The sequence below is a fragment of the Dromiciops gliroides genome, chromosome 3 (genome assembly GCF_019393635.1).
Source record: "Dromiciops gliroides isolate mDroGli1 chromosome 3, mDroGli1.pri, whole genome shotgun sequence".
Taxonomy (NCBI): domain Eukaryota; kingdom Metazoa; phylum Chordata; class Mammalia; order Microbiotheria; family Microbiotheriidae; genus Dromiciops; species Dromiciops gliroides.
This window is the reverse complement of record NC_057863.1, coordinates 499584016-499602687: the sequence shown is the minus strand read 5'-3', so window position 1 is coordinate 499602687 and position 18672 is coordinate 499584016. Positions and strand designations below refer to the sequence as shown.

The 18672-nt window shown below is 34.9% G+C and overlaps 1 protein-coding gene across 9 annotated transcripts in view; it reads right to left on the bottom strand.

Annotated features, from left to right (window-relative positions):
• Positions 1–18672, bottom strand: part of ARHGAP32 (Rho GTPase activating protein 32) — a 363679-nt gene that overhangs the window by 61692 nt on the left and 283315 nt on the right. The window contains exon 1 of one of the 9 annotated variants that reach the window (XM_043990504.1): positions 10492–10814. The exons of the other annotated variants lie outside the window; for them this stretch is intronic. The gene's annotated coding sequence lies outside the window, so the exon portion shown is untranslated. Of the gene's footprint in view, positions 1–10491; positions 10815–18672 lie in introns of those variants that run through there. 9 annotated transcript variants of the gene reach the window in all.

Below are 18672 nucleotides of genomic sequence, written 5' to 3'. Positions count from 1 at the left end.
AAGAAAAAACATATTTTTAAATGAAGACTTATGCAAGGACTTTAAAAGCCACTTAGATTAATAGCTTATATAATAGCTCATGTAGCTATAAATTAACTTAGCTTTTCCAGGACATTTCTGTTATAATCTACTAAAAATATGTAACCATGTAAACTGTTAATTTGAGGGAGGATTTAGGATTATGCAGGAGAGTATAACATAAAATAAAAAAAGATATCATTGCAAAAGGATACTAAGAAATATCCTTGGGAAAAGGTAAGACTGGAAAAAGAGGTATACCTTATTCATGGACTTAAAGCAAGGGATAACGAAGAGCCATGTCATATGTTCCATTGTTAGCCAGAGAATGACATGAAATTTAGAGAAAGGTTCTTAGCTCATTAAATAGAGCTACCTAGAAAAAGACTAGGGGGAAAACATGAACAAGAGTTACATAATATGAGACAGCATGGATAGGTTGCAATCTGCATCTGTTCTCGCGTTGGTGAGCTCCTCTTGGAACCTCCATTTTGAAGCTATGCCAAGGTCAGCCATTCTCACTCCTTCCATGCTCTATCTTTTCTTACTCTCCACTTTCAGGTACTTTGATGTTTCTTTTCCCCATTAAAATGTAATGTTTATATTTATATTCCCAGGAATATAAACATGGCAGGAAGCTTTCTAGTTACTCAACAAGCATTTATTAAGCACTTATCATATACCAGCCACTATGCCAAGTCCCAGGGATACAAAAAAAAAGTTTAGTGTTGTTGTTTTTTTAAATTTAACAACAATAGTATCTTGTCATAAAGCTATTATGGTTTATTAGGAGAGACAACATGGAAAAAAACTATGTACAAACAATTATGTAACAGGATCAATTGGAGGCAGTTGCATAGAAAATGCACTAAGATTAAGAAGGACTGAGTTTCTTGCAGAAGGTGGAACTTTCGCTGAGATATGAAAGAAAGAAGAGAAACCAGGAGGCAGAAATGAGGAGGGAGAGAGGGGACAGCCACAGAAACAAAAATGCCCAGAGGCAGGAAATGGGAATGTCTTGTGCAAGGAAGAGCAAGGAGGCTGTTCACATTGGATTAAAGAGTATATGGTGGATATAAGGTGTCAGAAGACTGAAAAGGTAGTAGATAAGAGGCCATATTATGCTGTGCTTTAAAAATTAAGCAAGATTTTATATTTGATCTTAGAGGCAACAGGAAACCACTGGAGTTGACTAGATAAGGAGAAGACATGGTAATACTTGTTCTTTAGGAAGATCAGTTTAAAAGCTGAGTAAAGGCTGGACTGAAGTGGGGAGAGATTTAAGTCAGTGAGACTAACTAGAAACATAATGCAATAGTCCAAGTGTTAGATGATGAGGTCTTGCAACAGGGTAGTAGTAGTGCCAGATGAGAGAAGAGGGCATATATGAGAGAAGATAGAAAGGGAGAATATATAGAATTTGTCAATTGACTGGATATAAGTCAGAGGGTTAAGATAGTGAGGAGGTGAGGACGATAACTAGGTTGTAAGGTTGGGAGACTTGGGAGGATGGTGTTACCCTGAGCTTAATAAATGCTTCTTGCCTTGACTATTGGAAAGAGTACCCACACTGATGAATTCATGGACCCAATCAAAGTAAGGCTTACTGGGAGGCATAAAATTACTATGACCTCATAAAAATAAATATTTTTATACAAGGGGTCATAGTCCATACAGTAATAACAGGGGAGGGGCAGCTAGGTGGTGCAGTGGATAAAGAGCACTGGTCTTGGATTCAGGAAGACCTGAGTTCAGATCTGGCCTCAGACACTTGACACTTACTAGGTGTGTGACCCTGGGCAAGTCACTTAACCCTCATTGCCCCACAATAACAACAACAACAACAAACAGACAACAAACAATAACAACAAAAACAAACAACTGCTTACTGCCAAAATGGGTGCAATAGCGATTAATATATAAATAGCAATCAGTAACAAGAGAGCCGTGGCCCCTACAGTATTTGAAGCTCAGTAGGGTAAACTCATACCTTTCTTTTTTTTTTTTTTTTTTTTTTTAATTTTTAGTGAGGCAATTGGGGTTAAGTGACCTGCCCAGGGTCACACAGCCAGTAAGTGCCAAGTGTCTGAGGCCGGATTTGAACTCAGGTACTCCTGACTCCAGGGCCGGTGCTCTATCCACTGCACCACCTAGCTGCCCCTTTAGGCAATGGGGGTTAAGTGACTTGCCCAGGGCCACACAGCCAGCAAGTGTCAAGTGTCTGAGGTCGGATCTGAACTCAGGTCCTCCTGAATCCAGGGCCGGAGCTTTAACCAAACTCATACCTTTCTGATAGGTTCATTCTCTATGGCAACCCACTCCATGCCTTTCTTATGTATAAATTTTATGTGAATGACAGGAAATTGAGAAGAGAAAAATGAATTATGAAATAAAAGCCTCACACATGGAAAGTTTGCTTTGGAAACTGATTGAACATGGGAACACTGTCACATAAAAAGTATGCTTTCAAGAAAGAGATAAAGAGAACCATAACATCACTGACAAGTGGTCATTCATTCTCTGCTTGAAAACTTCCAGTTGTGCCAAGCTCATTATTTTACAAAGCTGAATCGTTCTAAGTAATTAAGCCAAAATGTGACTCCCTGCAACTTCCTTTGCTGGCACCATTTCTGCCTTTGGGAATCACATAGTATGAGATTTCTCCTTCTTCTACATGACAGCTTCTAAAACACTTAAGGATCACTATCATGTGTCTAGAATCCAGAAAAACTAAAAAGTAAAAATACTAATACTTTACTAAGTAGTAACATGAAGGTAAAGCAGGACTAGAAAACTTCTAATTAAATAACAACATCAAAGTATATTAAAGGAACAAACATATAAATTAGATAGTTTACTAGAAACATGCTTTGCCATCGGACCACAAAATATTTTATAAAACTCAAAAAATGTTTATGAAAACAAATTTAATTATATGTTGGAAAAGATGATTATTCATTCTTTACTTTGAAAAGTTTATTACACCAAATCTACATACTTATAGCTCATTATTTGCAAAGACAATCTAATTAACTAAAATAGCTTCATTAGCAGAGTGAAATCTAACCTTCAAACATGAATGACAGTAATTTAGAAATAAATGAAAAAGCATTCTGCTTTCTTAAAAAACAAAAAGCTTAGACTATAAATTAGGAAGTGATTTTAAAAGTAATAATGCATAGAGCCATCTAGGAATTCAACAGTAGTATGATATGAAAAAGGTGACTAAAGTACTGTTTCCTTTCTCCTTTTTTTCTTTTGCATCTTCAGTATATATCTTTCAACTGACTTTTTCATGAGTATTATCATAAATATATTCGTCTTCATCCAAAACAAAACAAAAATCCAACTCTCTTTGTTGCAACTACTAATCTGATTGTTTTCTTCTTTGCTGCAAATTTCTAGAAAGAGTAGACTATACTCAATACCTTCAGTCCCTCAAAACCAATTCAAAATATGATATCCCTCCACTACTTTACTGAAAATGATGTTTCAAAGACAATTAATGATCTCCTTATTCACAAATCTAAAATCCTTCTCTTACTCCTCACCTTCTTTGAGCTCTGAGTACCATATGACACTGCTGGCCAATCCTTCCCCTTCCTGAAATCTCTCTTCTGTTTTCTTGACCTGGAATCTTCTTCTTCTTTCCCTACCTCTATAACCACAACTTCTTTTTTTCTCTTCCTTTTCACATTTCTTTACTGTAGCCATTCCTTGACAATCTTGTCCTGGTTTACTTTTCTTGTGTATGCACTACCCTGGTGATACTCTCCCAAATACATCATTCATGGAGATGATACCCATATCTCTACCCTCCATACAGACCTTTCTCCTGAATACCAAGCTCACATTTTCAATTGCCTTTTAGTCAGAATAATAACATTAATAAAAGGTATAGTTCATATTTATAGTTTTTATAATATAAGTGCTTTTACTCAAAGAAATACTGTGAAGTAGGTAGCATAAGTGTATTACCATCTTTATCTTCACCTGAATATCTTGCTGATATCTCAAACTCAGCATGTCTGAAACTGGTCATCATCTTTCTAGAAAAGCTGAACCCTCTTTCTGACTACTTCTTTTCTAAGTGGCGTCACCATCATAATAGGCTTGAAACCTAGACTACTGTAATCACCTTCTGGTTAGTCTCTCTGCCTTAAATCTCTTCCTACTCCAATTCATCTACTCAATTGTCAAACTGATCTTCCTAAAGAACAGCTCTCTCCTTATCTAATCTACTCCAGGGGTTTCTTGTTGACTCTAGGATCAAATATAAAATCTTCTGTTTGGCTTTTAAATCCCTTTATAACCTGGCCCCTTCCTACCTTTTCATTCTTCTTACAACTGATATGCACCATGTACTCTTTGATCCAAAGAGAATGGCCTTGCTGGTCCTTGCACTGGACACTCCCATATCCGGGCATTTTTGTTTTCCTGGCTGACCCTCTCTCTCTCCTTCCTCATCTCTGCCTCCTGCTTTCCATTGAGTCTCAGCTAAAATCTTACCTTCTACAAGACCTTTCCCAGTCTTTAATCTTAGTGCCTTTCCTCTAAGACTATCTCAAATTTATCCTGTACATAATTCTGTTTGTTTGTACATAGTTGTTTGCATGTTGACTCTTCCATGTGTGAGCTCCTCGAAAACAAGAACTGGTTTTTCCCCCTTTCTCTGTATTGATGAAACTTAGCATAGTGCCAAGCACAAAGTAGGAGCTTTAAAAAGCTAGCTGACCTCCTCTTCACTTTTTCAAATCCCTCTTTTTCAAATCAGTTTCCGAATGCTATCCTTTCTTTTTACTTGGTAGCTTTAATTTTCATCCCTTAGATGCCCATCAGTTGGGGAATGGCCAAACAAGTTGTGGTATGTGATTGTGATGGAATACAATTATGTATAAAAAATGACAAGCAGGATGGTTTCAGAAAAACTCAGGAAGACTTATATGAACTGATGCAAAGCAAAGTGAGCAGACCAAGGAGATCACTGTATATAGTAACAACAATATTGGATGATGAACAATTATGAAAGACTTAGCTACAATGATAGACTCAGGATGAAAAATACTATCCTCCTCCAGAGAGAAAACTGATGAAATTTGAGTGCAGTTTGAAGCATTTTTTTCCACTTTTTCTTTCAGCAACATGGTAACATGGAATTATGTTTTGTACAACCTCATATGTATAATAGGTATCATACTTCTTGCCTTCAAAGTGGATAGGGGAGAATCCAGAAGGGGGAAAAGAATTTGGAATTCAACATTTTTCTTAAATGAATGGTTAAAAAAAATTCCTCCCTTGTCACCAGCCTACTTCAGACCTTCATTGTTTATGTTATAGGCCACTGAAATCACTTCCTAACCAATCTACTTGTCTCTATTCACTCCTTTCCCTAATTCAACTGCTGCCCACTCCCTATGAAATAAGGTCAAAACTTCTTAATCCTCTAGAATTCTGTTATAAACTACTTTTACAAACTTATCCCACTACTCCCATATTAAGTACATGGCAATCAAACTGACATGTCCCTTGCCAGTCTATGAACATGATCCCAAGATTTCCTGCCTCTTTGTCCCTTTCTATATATTCTTCTGTAATATAGAGTCTTCTACATCTCTGCTCATTTCCACTTGCTAAAATCCTCCCATCCTTTAAGATTCGATTTAAATGCCCCTGCCTATAAATAGTAATTCCCAACCAATAGAAAAGTACACGCATGGTATTTGGTACCTGTTTTATGCATTTCTGATATTCTATATCTTAATAAATTTGTCTACATGTTTTATTTCCCCTATTGGGCTATAAGCTCCAAGTGGGCAGGGGATATGTCTTATTCAAATTCATATACCTCTCAGCTGTTATAATAGTATCATGCATGTAGTAGTTAACCATTAAATGTTCACTGAACTGAATTCACAGAAGAAACCAAAGGAACCCATTTTGGTTGCCTCTATCTAATTTAGCTAAATATAATTAATTAAAATTCTTTCCCTATCCTTATCCACACCTGGATTCCCGGTATAGAATGTGAATTCAAGAATACAGCCGAAAGACCATCAGTCCAAGAAAATGAAAACATATGTGGCCTGAATATATATATATATATTTGCATTTTTGTTTTACTCTGTTTTATTTTCGAGGAGAATGTCACTGAGTAATTGGGATAGGGATTAGACCTATAATTTCATTGGTGTAGCTACCTCCTGGATGTAGACCGTGTGCAACTGAGTCTTAAGAAACTTGCCCATAGTCACACAGGCAGTATGTGTCAGAGGCAGAACTTAAACCCAAAGGTCATTGCCTGCCCCCCTCCCCCATCTCACAGAGTATATTTAAACCAGTGTTTAAAAATAAGGATGAATAATTTTTTTAGCCTAGAGCTATGTGTTCAACTATGTAGGGAATTCTCTGCATAGAAATTCCCTCCACTCACATACATGGGCAACTTGAATGAGGACAGTTGCCAGAGACACTAAGAGGCTAAGTGATTTGTTCATGGTCACACAAGGCAGATGCTAAGCTTTGCTTAATTTATATATCAATGCTTCAGCAGTTAAAAAAATAAACTATTTATGGTTTAAGTAAAAATATTCTCCAAGAAAGGAACTCTGCCTAATAAACTATCTTCATGACTGTAAATTTTGTTATGGTCCCATCTCATTGCACACTTGACCTTTTCCCTGGCTCTACCTACTACTGCTTCTAGTTCTTCAAAGGCAATATAAGGAAAAAAGAGAATAAAATCCTGAACAGAAATAAAGCTGCCTCTGTTGATTGCATACCCTAAATTATTTTTAAAAGAAAATATAAACAGGAGTGTTTAATAAACAAAATCCAATTAACAACTAACTTTATAATTTTGTTTATTGAAGTTAAAGTACAAAGTGAGAATGGGTGATCTTTACTTCTCTCTGCTTTACATATATATAGAAATTATATTCATTTAAAGCTACCTAACACTCATACCTTAATTCTCCTAGACTTCATCCTAATATATAATGAGACTACAGGTAAGGCAAATCACTTATTCTATGTAAATTAATTTCTAATCTTGAGATTATCTAATCCTGTTAACATCATTTTATATAATCTCCAAAGTCTCTTTGAGTTCTAAGAATCTAAGCAGGTATAAAATATTTTGATAGATATCAATAAAGTCTTATGTAGGAAGACTAGAGTAGTTTGATGCAGTGGTAAAGTTAATGGAATTATTTTATATTTCTCTGTTTGCCATGAAGAAATCTCTCAAGAGAAAAAGAGCCAATTAAATTCAAACTATGAGAGGATTGGAAAAAGCATTCCTTTAAACCTTTCCAATATAAATTCAGTCTGAGCTCTAGTTTATCATTACCTGCAAAGTCATTGATTTAGAGTTTAAAAGTATACTATAATTATCCCTGATTGATCAATAAAACTCAAACAATTTGAGACATAGATGCCAGACATAATACATGATACACAGCAACAGCTGCAAGAGACAACAGGAAAGAAATCTGGGACCAGTCCAAGGATGGCATTTTGGAATGTGGACAACTAAACATTTGATATCTGGACCTTCTAACTTTGAAGGGAGGGAACTATGTTTCTGAGAAATATCACAATTCTTAATCAAGAGTGATTAAAATAATAATGCCTCTTGACAGAAACAATAAAAGCATACCTAAAAGTTAGACTGATCAAAAGCAACAATTCCTGAAAAGTAAGAGTTATGACAGATTCTTCACATTACTGACAAAATAAGAGTAACTGAACTGTGTAAATGAAAAAGGGTAGTAGAAGATAAAAGAAAAGAAGCATGCAGATATAAGAGACATGCACAGTTCAATAAAGACAGAGGCACAATGAGACAACAACATATTATTTCAGGGTCTCCAACACAGGTATTATTTTTATTGTAATGCCACTGACTGGCTGAAATGTTTGAATATACTATATAAAACTATAACGTGTCCTAGTGTCTGTGAACAAAGCTAAATAAAACTATTTTCTTGACCTCTCTAAGATAACCTATACTTTACCTAGCTGAAAAGACATGGCACTTGGGTCCTTTCAACCATGAAAGTTTGTTATCCACTGAGTTATAACCACTGGGAATATGACACTGGTTATAGTACTACAGGTATATCTCTCTTTTTTAATGCACTGTGCACTAAGTTTTTCAGGATATATAATTTTTTTTCTACCATGTCAGCAGAAGGTTGTGTAACTAGGTATATATGATTTATCAAATGTTGCATGTATGCTTCTGATTTCTTACAATGAATACATTGATTTTTAGCTTTAAATATTTTAGATTGGAAAATAAACCAATGCATATTTTTAATTTACTTCTAAACTCATGATAAACAAACTTATTTTATTTTAAAACTTTATTTTAAAAGTGTTAATTTGCACCATTTTTGGTTATTATGTAGAAGACAATGACCAATTTCCTTCCTACTAAAAACAGAGGAGAGGGAAATGAGTTTATAGTTACAAAAATGAGTTGGAATAAAAATAAAAGATAAATAAAACCCCCAGCAGTTATAAACTGAAATGGAATATATCAAGAGGCTATGGAATATTTTCTCTTGGCATTTAAAAAAATAGTAGGGATATCTCCTTGTGGGATGGCCATGGTTTTAATTAATTCTGTACATTATACTGCCAAGAAACTAGAACCTATTGAAGAAGTTACCTGCTATTCTAATCTATTCTCTTGTCTCAATAACACTTGAGTGTATAATGGGAATTATTTACATCCTTCAGGGACCCAGGGGCATCAAAGATAAAAGGAGAATGTGTCAAAAAGTATTCAAAATACTCATATATTCAGTATAGGGCTGAAATTTTTAAAATCAGAACTCTTCAGTCGAACAAAAACTATCTCCCTTTTCTTGAAATTTTCAGCCCTGGAGATCCAATCATAGCAGAATCAATGAATGTCACAAGTCCATGAAAATTTGAATTTTACTGCCAAAGATAATTTTATTTCAACATGATCTGGGCTATGCTAAATTTTAAGAAAATTTGAAATATCTGATTTCATGATATGCTGCCTCAGGTAGTTTATATTGCCTATGTAAAAAGCAAGTTAACTGATCAGAGTTATGATTACCCACTGTGTAAAAAAAAAATCAAAATATGTATCTACAATTCAAGAGTATTTCTTCTGGATCACTCATTAATAGACTTAATTTGGTTGCCTTGCTAGAAGTACCCAATAAAAAAAGAATTCCTCAAATCTTCTCTGAAGGCTTTGTCTTATTTCATGTTTAGGTATCCTAACCTTCCCCAAAAGTTATGGGCTCACATGAGGACCTGAGATAATAACAGATATCTTTAAAAGCATCTGAGTTTTGTAATTTGCTGAAACCTTAAATTTTTGTTCTCTTGTCTTTGGCCCTGGGACTTAAAAAATTCCCGACCCTGGATTGACTAGGTTGGATCTGCCAGGACTGCTTTGTGGCAGCCAATTCCTCTAGCCTAACTTAATTGGGACCTTGACTTTAAAAGATAGCCTAGAATTAGATTGGTCTTTAGGTGCCTCTGGTATCTACCTCACAAAGTTGTTCTGGGGATTAAATAAGATCTATAAGTATTCAGTTTAAAAAATAAGTGCCTCTCTATGCACTATTCTAGGCAGTGGGGAGATAATGATAAAATGATAAAATAGTCCTTGCACTCAAGCAGCTGATATTCTCCTGGAATGTAAATAAATATTAATATTATTTTGAATACATGCATTACTTATTCTATCATGAACAGGGCTGATCTGATGATTTCAGGAAAACTCTGGTTACCATATCTTTGTCATAAATAGCTGATTATTCTCAAGGATTTTAAGGAAGTATTTATAAGCTGAGACTACTAATTTAAAGGTAAACATATGCAAGAGAGAAAACAACATGTAATTAATATTTTCTAGAATAAGAAATGTTGCTGCTTCTCTGTTCCTTCTTAACTCTCTAAGTAAAAGAAAGCATAATGCTCAGAACAGAAAAAAAGATTTTTTTCCTTCTAATGTTCAAATAATTCAAGTACCTTTCTTAGATATAATGCTTTGAAAAAAAAAAAGACTATCATGTGTGAACTATTCCATGGAGGGTAGAAGGTGGGGAAGGGGAAGGTATGCTTCTTTACTTCTGAAATACCAAATATTAGTTTATGCTACATTCACTTCATGCCTTCATAATACCTGGAAATCACTTGATTTGTATCAATAAAATAGGACTGATTTCCTGAACTTACCCAGAAGTAGTATGATTTTTCTGGTTTATGTCCCAATGATCAAAAACCCTTCTTAGAAAATGATCACTTCGCAATAACCATAGCTCATATTAACACTCCAAGAAACATCAAGATGATTAAATACCCGAGTAGCAACTTAGCAACAAGCACTGAAACATATGACTGAACAGAACCTAAAAATATTCCAACTGAAATGTTTATGCAAATAAGATTCCGAATGCCTTGTAGAGCTCAAGCCCTTCTTACCTTTTGTCCAGGTCCAGGTTTTAGGATCAAGACTGTAACATTAGTCCAGGCTGAATCACACACAGCAACCAATCTAGAGTGCATTCCACTCTAACCCTGAAAAACTAAAAGGATCTACAGAGGCATTTCTGCCACAGGAAGTATCCAAGTCAAATCTCCACAGTACTCTTAGGTTCAAGCTCAGTTTTCAGGCACTCCTCTTCTCAGCTAGAATTCCCATGGCCCTGCCTTTGTTTCCTGATGAGCAATAAGTGCTGAGGCTGGCTCACCAGTGCAGTTGCCAGCACAGGCTCAGTCTCTCTCAGTGCACACACATACATACTCCTTTGCAATACCAAAGGAACGCCCCTGCCAAAGCTCAGACTTGTAGAGCAGGCTGCACTCTAGCTCCACCCAGTACCATCTCTTCACTCAGGTGATAATTTTCTGCTCAGAAAACACTAATATGAAATCTGTAACTTCATCTTTAATCTTTTTTATTGCTTACTACCCTAGTCATTTAAATTAAAGATTGGAGGAGCGGAGGGGGAAGAAGACAACATGCAAAAGGATAGCATTCTAGATCCAAAGAAGGTGAGAAAAATTATTGAATAAACAGGAAACAGTGCTAGTAAAATGGCTGACTCATTAGATCATCATCAACACACTGGAGGAATAGTTCAGCTCTTTTCATATCTGGGCCACGATTGTTATTCTGATGTCATGTTGTAAAGATTTTTTTAATATTTGGCCCCGCATTCTGTCCTACCTCTTCAGTATTAAAAATGAAACTTTCCCAAGGCCTCTTGTACTTTTTTTACCACAGCATCCAACAATATCACTTGGGAGTATTAATTAAGCAGTGGTAAAATAATTCTCTAGAAAGCAAGAGTCATTAAAGAAAAGAATGGTGATTAGAATTTATTACCAATTGGGCACAGGGATTAGTAAAGATTATTTAAGGATTAGAATGGAAAGGGTTCACGTACAGTTATATTAATGATAGGACAAATATTAAGAAGTTATTTATTTATATAGTGAAGTTATACTTACTACACTTATACTGCAACTTATTAGCTACATATTCTTTGTTTGGGGGAGGGGGGCAGGGCAGTGAGGGTTAAGTGACTTGTCCTGGGTCACACAGCTAGTAAATGTTAAGTGTCTGAGGCAGGATTTGAACTCAGGTCCTCCTGAATCCAGGGCCAGCACTTTATCCACTGTGCAACCTAGCTGCACCCCCTGCATATTCTTATATGAGTTAATTTCTCTAAGCTCAAGTTTCCTCACCTGCAAAAAGGTGGCTTCATTTCATGACCTACCTTCAGAAGCTTCAGTGGTGGGCAAATTATTTGGGAAAAGTAATAATTTTATATGATTTCACATTTTATCATATTCATAATCTATATGATTTTGTGACAACATTTCTCATGCATGTGTGTTTCTTCTAGGCTGACTCAATGTCTGACTATGATCAGTTGAAACGAAACAAGCTGGTTTCTTCACTTTATATTTAATTGTCTTGTCAGCTGAGGGCTGGATTTCAAGTCATACACACCTCACATTACTCTTTTGTTGTGGTTTTAAAGAACAGATTAACTCCAAGGAAATATGCAAAAGTTTTAGCTCTTGATGAGCACACTTCAATGGTTATTAGAGATACTTTAGCTACTATTGCTATGAGGAAGTCACATTTCAAGGATCATTTTAGTGTGTTCCTAAATTTAAGAGTTAACTGTGGCAGAAAGTTAAACACTAAGAACTAGAAAATTATTGCTACAAAACAGCCTAATTAATCCTCTGAAAACAAGACCTTTACATGTGGGGTGCTATTACTTCCTCCTATACAGTATGGTAGAAGATTCTAAAAGTTTAAAAAGAAGGAAAAAAAAAAGCTGTGAAAGGATTGGGGTGAAGGCGGGGGGTAGGGGGCAGCTGCTAACTATTGCTATTAAGAAAATATGCATGTGACAGGCAAGATAATACAAAGTATTAATAAAGATTAGAAAATAATAGATTAATAAAGATTAGAAACAGTAATAAAGATGAGGAAAAAGGTAAATTTTTAATGATGAAACACACTTTTCATTTGAAGCTAAAACCTGTTAAGTTCAGATGAGCCTGTTGGATCTGTATAATTCAAATCGATAAATCACCATTGAGGGAACAATGAAATAAGATAAATATACAGATCTGCCAAGAAATGTAACTGTTCTGGAAATAGGGAATACTTTAATATGCCCTTATATAATGCTACATGTCACTAATTGTTAAGAAATCCAAGTAAGACATGAAGAAATGCTTTAATGGCCTGGGGACTTGCCTAAATTAAACCCTCCTCATTAAATATAAACAAATTTAGTTATTTTACTTTGGAACCAAGGAAGTTGCACACCACTGTTTATTATGAGAATCAAATAAGATGATGTAAGCAAGGTACTACATAAAATTTAAAATACCATATCAATTATTTTATTATACAAGGCATTAATTACTCAGAGTATTCCCAAAAGGTTCTTATAACCTAGTCAAAGTGATAAAACTGATGAAACATTATATAATAACAGAATAAAATAATACAAGATGAAATAGATAATTATTTTCCCTTTTCTGTTATATTGTTTATTCACTTCAATTTATGTGACATAATTTTTGTATTTTCTAAATAATTTATTTTCTCCTTTCACAAGTCTTTATTGTCTTCTAAAAATAAGCACAGAGCACTTTGAATAACTTTTTTCTAATTCAATCTTCAAATTTAAACAATACCACACCTAGTTGGTCTTAAAAGTATTGTATTTTTTCAAGTTTTTCAGTATACTAACAGTTGTTCTCTGCTCGCCCATCTCTAAGTATTAGAAACTCTATGGGAAAGGTCCACAAAATCATAATGCCTAGGAGCCTCAAAGAGTATTATTTTACTATTAGTTCAAACAGCCATAATAGGAGTTGTTAGCTTATTAAATATGTACTGCTTCTGGCCTGTTTTTGTTTTTAAATAATTTTTAACAAGACTGAAAAAAAAAAACCCTGTTCAGCAAAGTAACTAGTACATTCAAACTGTCTGTGTATTTTTCCACATCAATAGTCACCCATTTATACAAAAGAAGGAAAGGAAGACACTTCTCAAATCTCTTCTTTGGGTCCATACATGGTCATTTTAATTTCATGGTATTTAACTTCAATTGTTTTGGTACAGTTCTTTCTATATGTGAGTGGGTGTGCAGGTTATGTATGCATGTATGTATATATGTATATACACACAAATATATAGGCATGTATATACATACATACCTACACACACACACATACACACATATACATACATACAGTTGTGGTCACTGTGTACATTATTTCCTTGATTCTGCTTACTTCAGTCTGCATCAATTCAAGTCTTCCCATGCTTCTCTGAATTCCTGATCATCATTACTTCTTATAGAATAGTAATATATTACATTATGTTATAATTTGTTTAGTCATTCCTGATTTGATGGGCATTTACTTCTTTTACTAGTTTTTTGCTGCTACAAAAAGTGCCAGTATAAATGTTTTGGTAGTTCTTTGTAGGGAACATTTTTGGAGGTAATAAACCATACCTCGCTCCTTTTGGTAGAAAGGTGAGGGACGGCAGGTGTTGAATTTGGATATATTGTCAGATACAGTTACTATGTCAGTTGATTTACTTTAAGTGTTTTCCTTTGTGACATGGGAGAGTACAATGGTGGGGAAGCAAGAAAGGGAAATATTAATTAAAAGCAAGGATATTGCTGTTTCTTGTCTAATTTTCCTTAAAGTGACAAAATAATAAGTTATCACAAAAAAACTTAAGAAAATCCTAATCACTATTCAAAGAAAACAGGGAAAATTGATTACAAAACAAGTGAAATAAATGTATTATGTAAGACTTGCACCATTTTAAAAAAGTAATTTGTATTGGTATCTTTTATCTTACAGCACTAATATTTCCCAATTTATCACTCATTCCCTTATCTCCCAAAGATAATTCCCAATTCCTTATAATAAGGATAAAATAGGGGGCAGCTAGGTGGCACAGTGGATGGAGCGGATTCAGAGTTCAAATCCAGCCTCAGACACTTGACACTTGCTGGCTGTGTGACCCTGGGCAAGTCACTTAACCCCCATTGCCCCTCGCAAAAAAAAAAAAAAAGATAAAATAGAAGAGGGGAATAGTTCAGCAAAACTAACTAATATATCTAAAAATTTTGGCATGGCAAGTAGTTATTCATACCTATAGTCACCCACCTCTTTAAAGAAGAATGGAAGTTCCCTTCATACCTCTTCTTTGGGGCCGTGCTTGATCATTATAATTTCATAGCATTCACCTTAAATTATTTTGCTATAGTTCTTTTATTTATATTATATTGTTTTCCAGGTTCTTTTTTTACTTCACTTTCCATCCATTCATATGTCTTCCTATGCTTCTTGGTATTCATAATATTTCTTATTTCTCATAGCACCATAATATTCCATTCTATTCATGTGCCATGACTTGTTAAGCTATTTCCCAACTGATGAGCAACTATTTTGTTTCTAGTTCTTAGTTACTACAAAGGATCAAATGAGGTAATATTTATAAAGCTACCAGTCCAGTGCCTATATAAATGCATATCTCCTTCTCCCAAGTCCAGTTCCCCTTTCCTACAAAAAAAAAGATGTATCAATTTCAAAGTATGCATCTTTATGGTATATTAGAATTTTTAGAGTAGAATCTTCATTTAAGTGATGGAATGATGGTACAAAAAACAATATTGAAATGGAGTTATACCAGGATGATACTATATTTACTATATTAATATTCTCTATATATGTACAAAGTTGAAAAAACATACCAATACTTGAGTTTGAAAGAAATTAGACAACTTGTATTATAAAATGAAAATGACCAATTTCCCACACATTTTTTTCTAACATAATGCTAGGTCAATAAATACTAAGATAGGGGGCAGCTAGGTGGTGCAGTGAATAAAGCACTGGCTTTGGATTCAGGAGGACCTGAGTTCAAATCCAGCCTCCAACACTTGACACTTAACTAGATGTGCGACCCTGGGCAAGTCATTTAACCCTCATTGCCTGCCGCCCCCCAAAAAAGTTTAAATAAATGCTAAGATACAATATTCCTGCCTAAACTACTACTGAAGATGACTGTTAAGCCTTCTAGGAATCTGTATTAAGTATAAGGTAATCAGTAAACATATTAGCAATTATTCTGGATACTGCCTGTACATTAGCATTTTGAATGATACTGCTGTTTGGTTTGGGTTTTGTTTTTTTGTTTTTGTTTTTTAAGGGTCTCAATCCTATGGTTAGTAAACTCCAACTTCTTCCGCTTTTAATTACAGCAATACAAAGGGTGCCTCAGCCAAAACAAAATCAAATAAAGAACCCCACAAGCCTTCCCTTACAACCATGTTCCTCTCTAATCCTCCTCCATTTTATGATTTAATTTCCAGGGGGGGAAAAAATGTAGTTTTTTTTAAAGGTGTCATTTCCATATATATTCTGAGCAGTTGAAAATTCAAATTATTATTTTAATCTATATCTTCATTATTCATGTGAAAACAATACTTATCTTCTAATTTTCACATCAGGAATAAATAAGCATCTGGTTTTATTTTTGCAAACATGCCTTTCGACATAAATTTAGTCTGAAATCTGATTTCCATTACCCATAAAGTCAGTTTGATTAGAGTCAAGAGACATGCTTGAATTATCCTTAATTGATCAATATATCTCAAACAATTTTGGGCACAGATGCCTAATATGCAAAACCTTCTAATAAACTGATGTATCACAACAGCTGTAAGAGACAACATGGAAAAAAAAAATCTACGATCAGTTCAGGGATGGTGTTTTGAAATGTGGATAACCGAGTAGTAGATATCTGGATCTTCTAACTTTGAAGGGAAAAGAACTACATTCCCGAGAAACATCACAATTTTTAGTTAAAAGAACGGTTGAAATAATTATTCCTCTTGATAGAAAAAGCAAAAGTATGCTTGAAAGTTACACCCTTTTCACAGATTTCCTCTGTTATTGACTAGAAAAGAATAACAGTGGGGGACTGTGTAAATGAAAAAAAGGAGAATATAAAAGTTTCTGATGAGCATAAGAAATCCAAAATAGATAACTAACAAGATCAAAAAACCAAGATCAAAAAACATACTTCAAGAGTTAGCAGTCAAACAGCTTCACAAACAGTTCAAAAAAGAAATGCAAATCATTAAGAATCATAGGAAATACAGCGACATATCACTAATAATAAGAAAAATTAAGTCAAAAAAATTCTGAAGTTTCATCTCACACACAGGAAATTATGAAAGTTTTTTTAAAAGGGGAAGAGATAATATTAGTTAGAAGGCATGGTAGAGCTAAAAATTGGTTGAACAATTTCGAAAAAGCAACTTAGAATTAGGTGAAGAAGGCAATTAAAATGCACATGCTTTGACATGAAGAATCTACTACTAAGAATGTACAAGAGGGCCAATCATAGAAAGTAAAAACCAGTATACACAAAAATATTTATATAGCAACTTAGAATTGCAAACATTAGATAATGAATCTAGAGAAGCCTGGGAAGGCTTACATGATTTAATGCAAAGTGAAGTAAGTAGAACCAGGAAAGCAATATATACAATGAGTATAATAATCTAAATAGAAATGACAACAACAGAACAATTAAAACTGGATGTTGTGAATTAAAAATAACCTGATGTACCAAAAAAAATAAAAAATAAAAATAACCTGATGTGACAAAGAACTTGAAATTGAGGGGATGCCCATCAATTGGGGAATGCCGAACAACTTGTGATATGTTTTATTTATTTAGAATTTTATTTTTCCCAAATTACCTTTTTATGATTCTCTAGGATCTTGTATTTGAAAATCAAATTTTTTTGTTCAGTTCAGGTCTTTTCATCATGAATGCCTGAAAGTCCTCTCTTTCATTGAATTCCCATTTTCCCCCCTGAAGGATTATACTCAGTTTTGCTGGGTAGGTGATTCTTAGTTGTAATCCCATTTCCTTTGCCCTCCTGAATATCATATTCCAAGCCCTCTGATCCTTTCCTGTAGAAGATTCTAGATCTTGGGCTATCCTGATTTTGACTTCATCATACTTTAATTGTTTCTTTCTGGTTGCTTGCAATATTTTCTCCTTGACCTGGGAGTTCTGGAATTTGGCTATAATATTCCTGGAGGTTTTCATTTTGGGATCTCTTTGAGGAGGTGATCGGGGGATTCTTTCAATTTCTATTTTACCTTCTGTTGCTATACTATCAGGGCAGTTTTCTTTTACTATTTCTTGGAAGATGATGTCTAAGCTCTTTTTTTGATCATGGCTTTCAGGTAGTCCAATAATTTTTACATTATCTTTCCTGGATGTTCCAGGTCAGCTGTTTTTTTGAAGGAGATATTTCACATTGCCCTCTATTTTTCATTCTTTTCATTTTGCTTTATTGTATCTTGATATCTCATAAAGTCATTAGCTTCTATTTGCTCGATCCTAATTTTTAAGCAATTATTTTCTTTAGAGAGCATTTTTATTTCCTTTTCTATCTGGCTTTTTAAGCTATTGACTTTTTTTTCATGACTTTCCATTTTTTCCTCTACCTCTCCTACCTTATCTTCAAAGTCCTTTTTGAGAGCTTCCATGCCCTGAGACCAATTCATATTTTTCTTGGAAGTTCTGGATGTAGGAGCTTTGACTTTGCTATCTTCCTCTGAGGGAATATTTTGATCTTCCTTGTCACCAAAGAAACTTTCTAGGCTCAGCATCTTTTTCTGTCTGCTCATTTTGGCAGTCTATTTCTTGATTTTTAACTCCTTCTTAAAGTGAGGTACTGCTTCCAGTGCACACTGCCCAAGCCTCAGGGGGTCCTAGGTGGTACGATTTAAGGAGAGGCACATTTACCATTCCCCTGGCATGTGCTCTGGTCTGCAAGCAACCACAGGCCTGCTTGCCCTCTGACCCAGAAGAGAAACCTGATCCACTGTGTCTGCAAGCTCTGGTGTGCCTGAGCCCCTCCCCAACCTGGGCTGCCACTCAAAATTGGGAACCTGATTGTAGCTCGGGCAAAACAACAGAGTCCCACCTCAGTGCCAGCAGAAACTCTTGTAATCTCCCCCTGGCCAACCGCTCCACCCCCTCACCTTACACGGGCTGAGTTCCAGAAGCAGCCACAG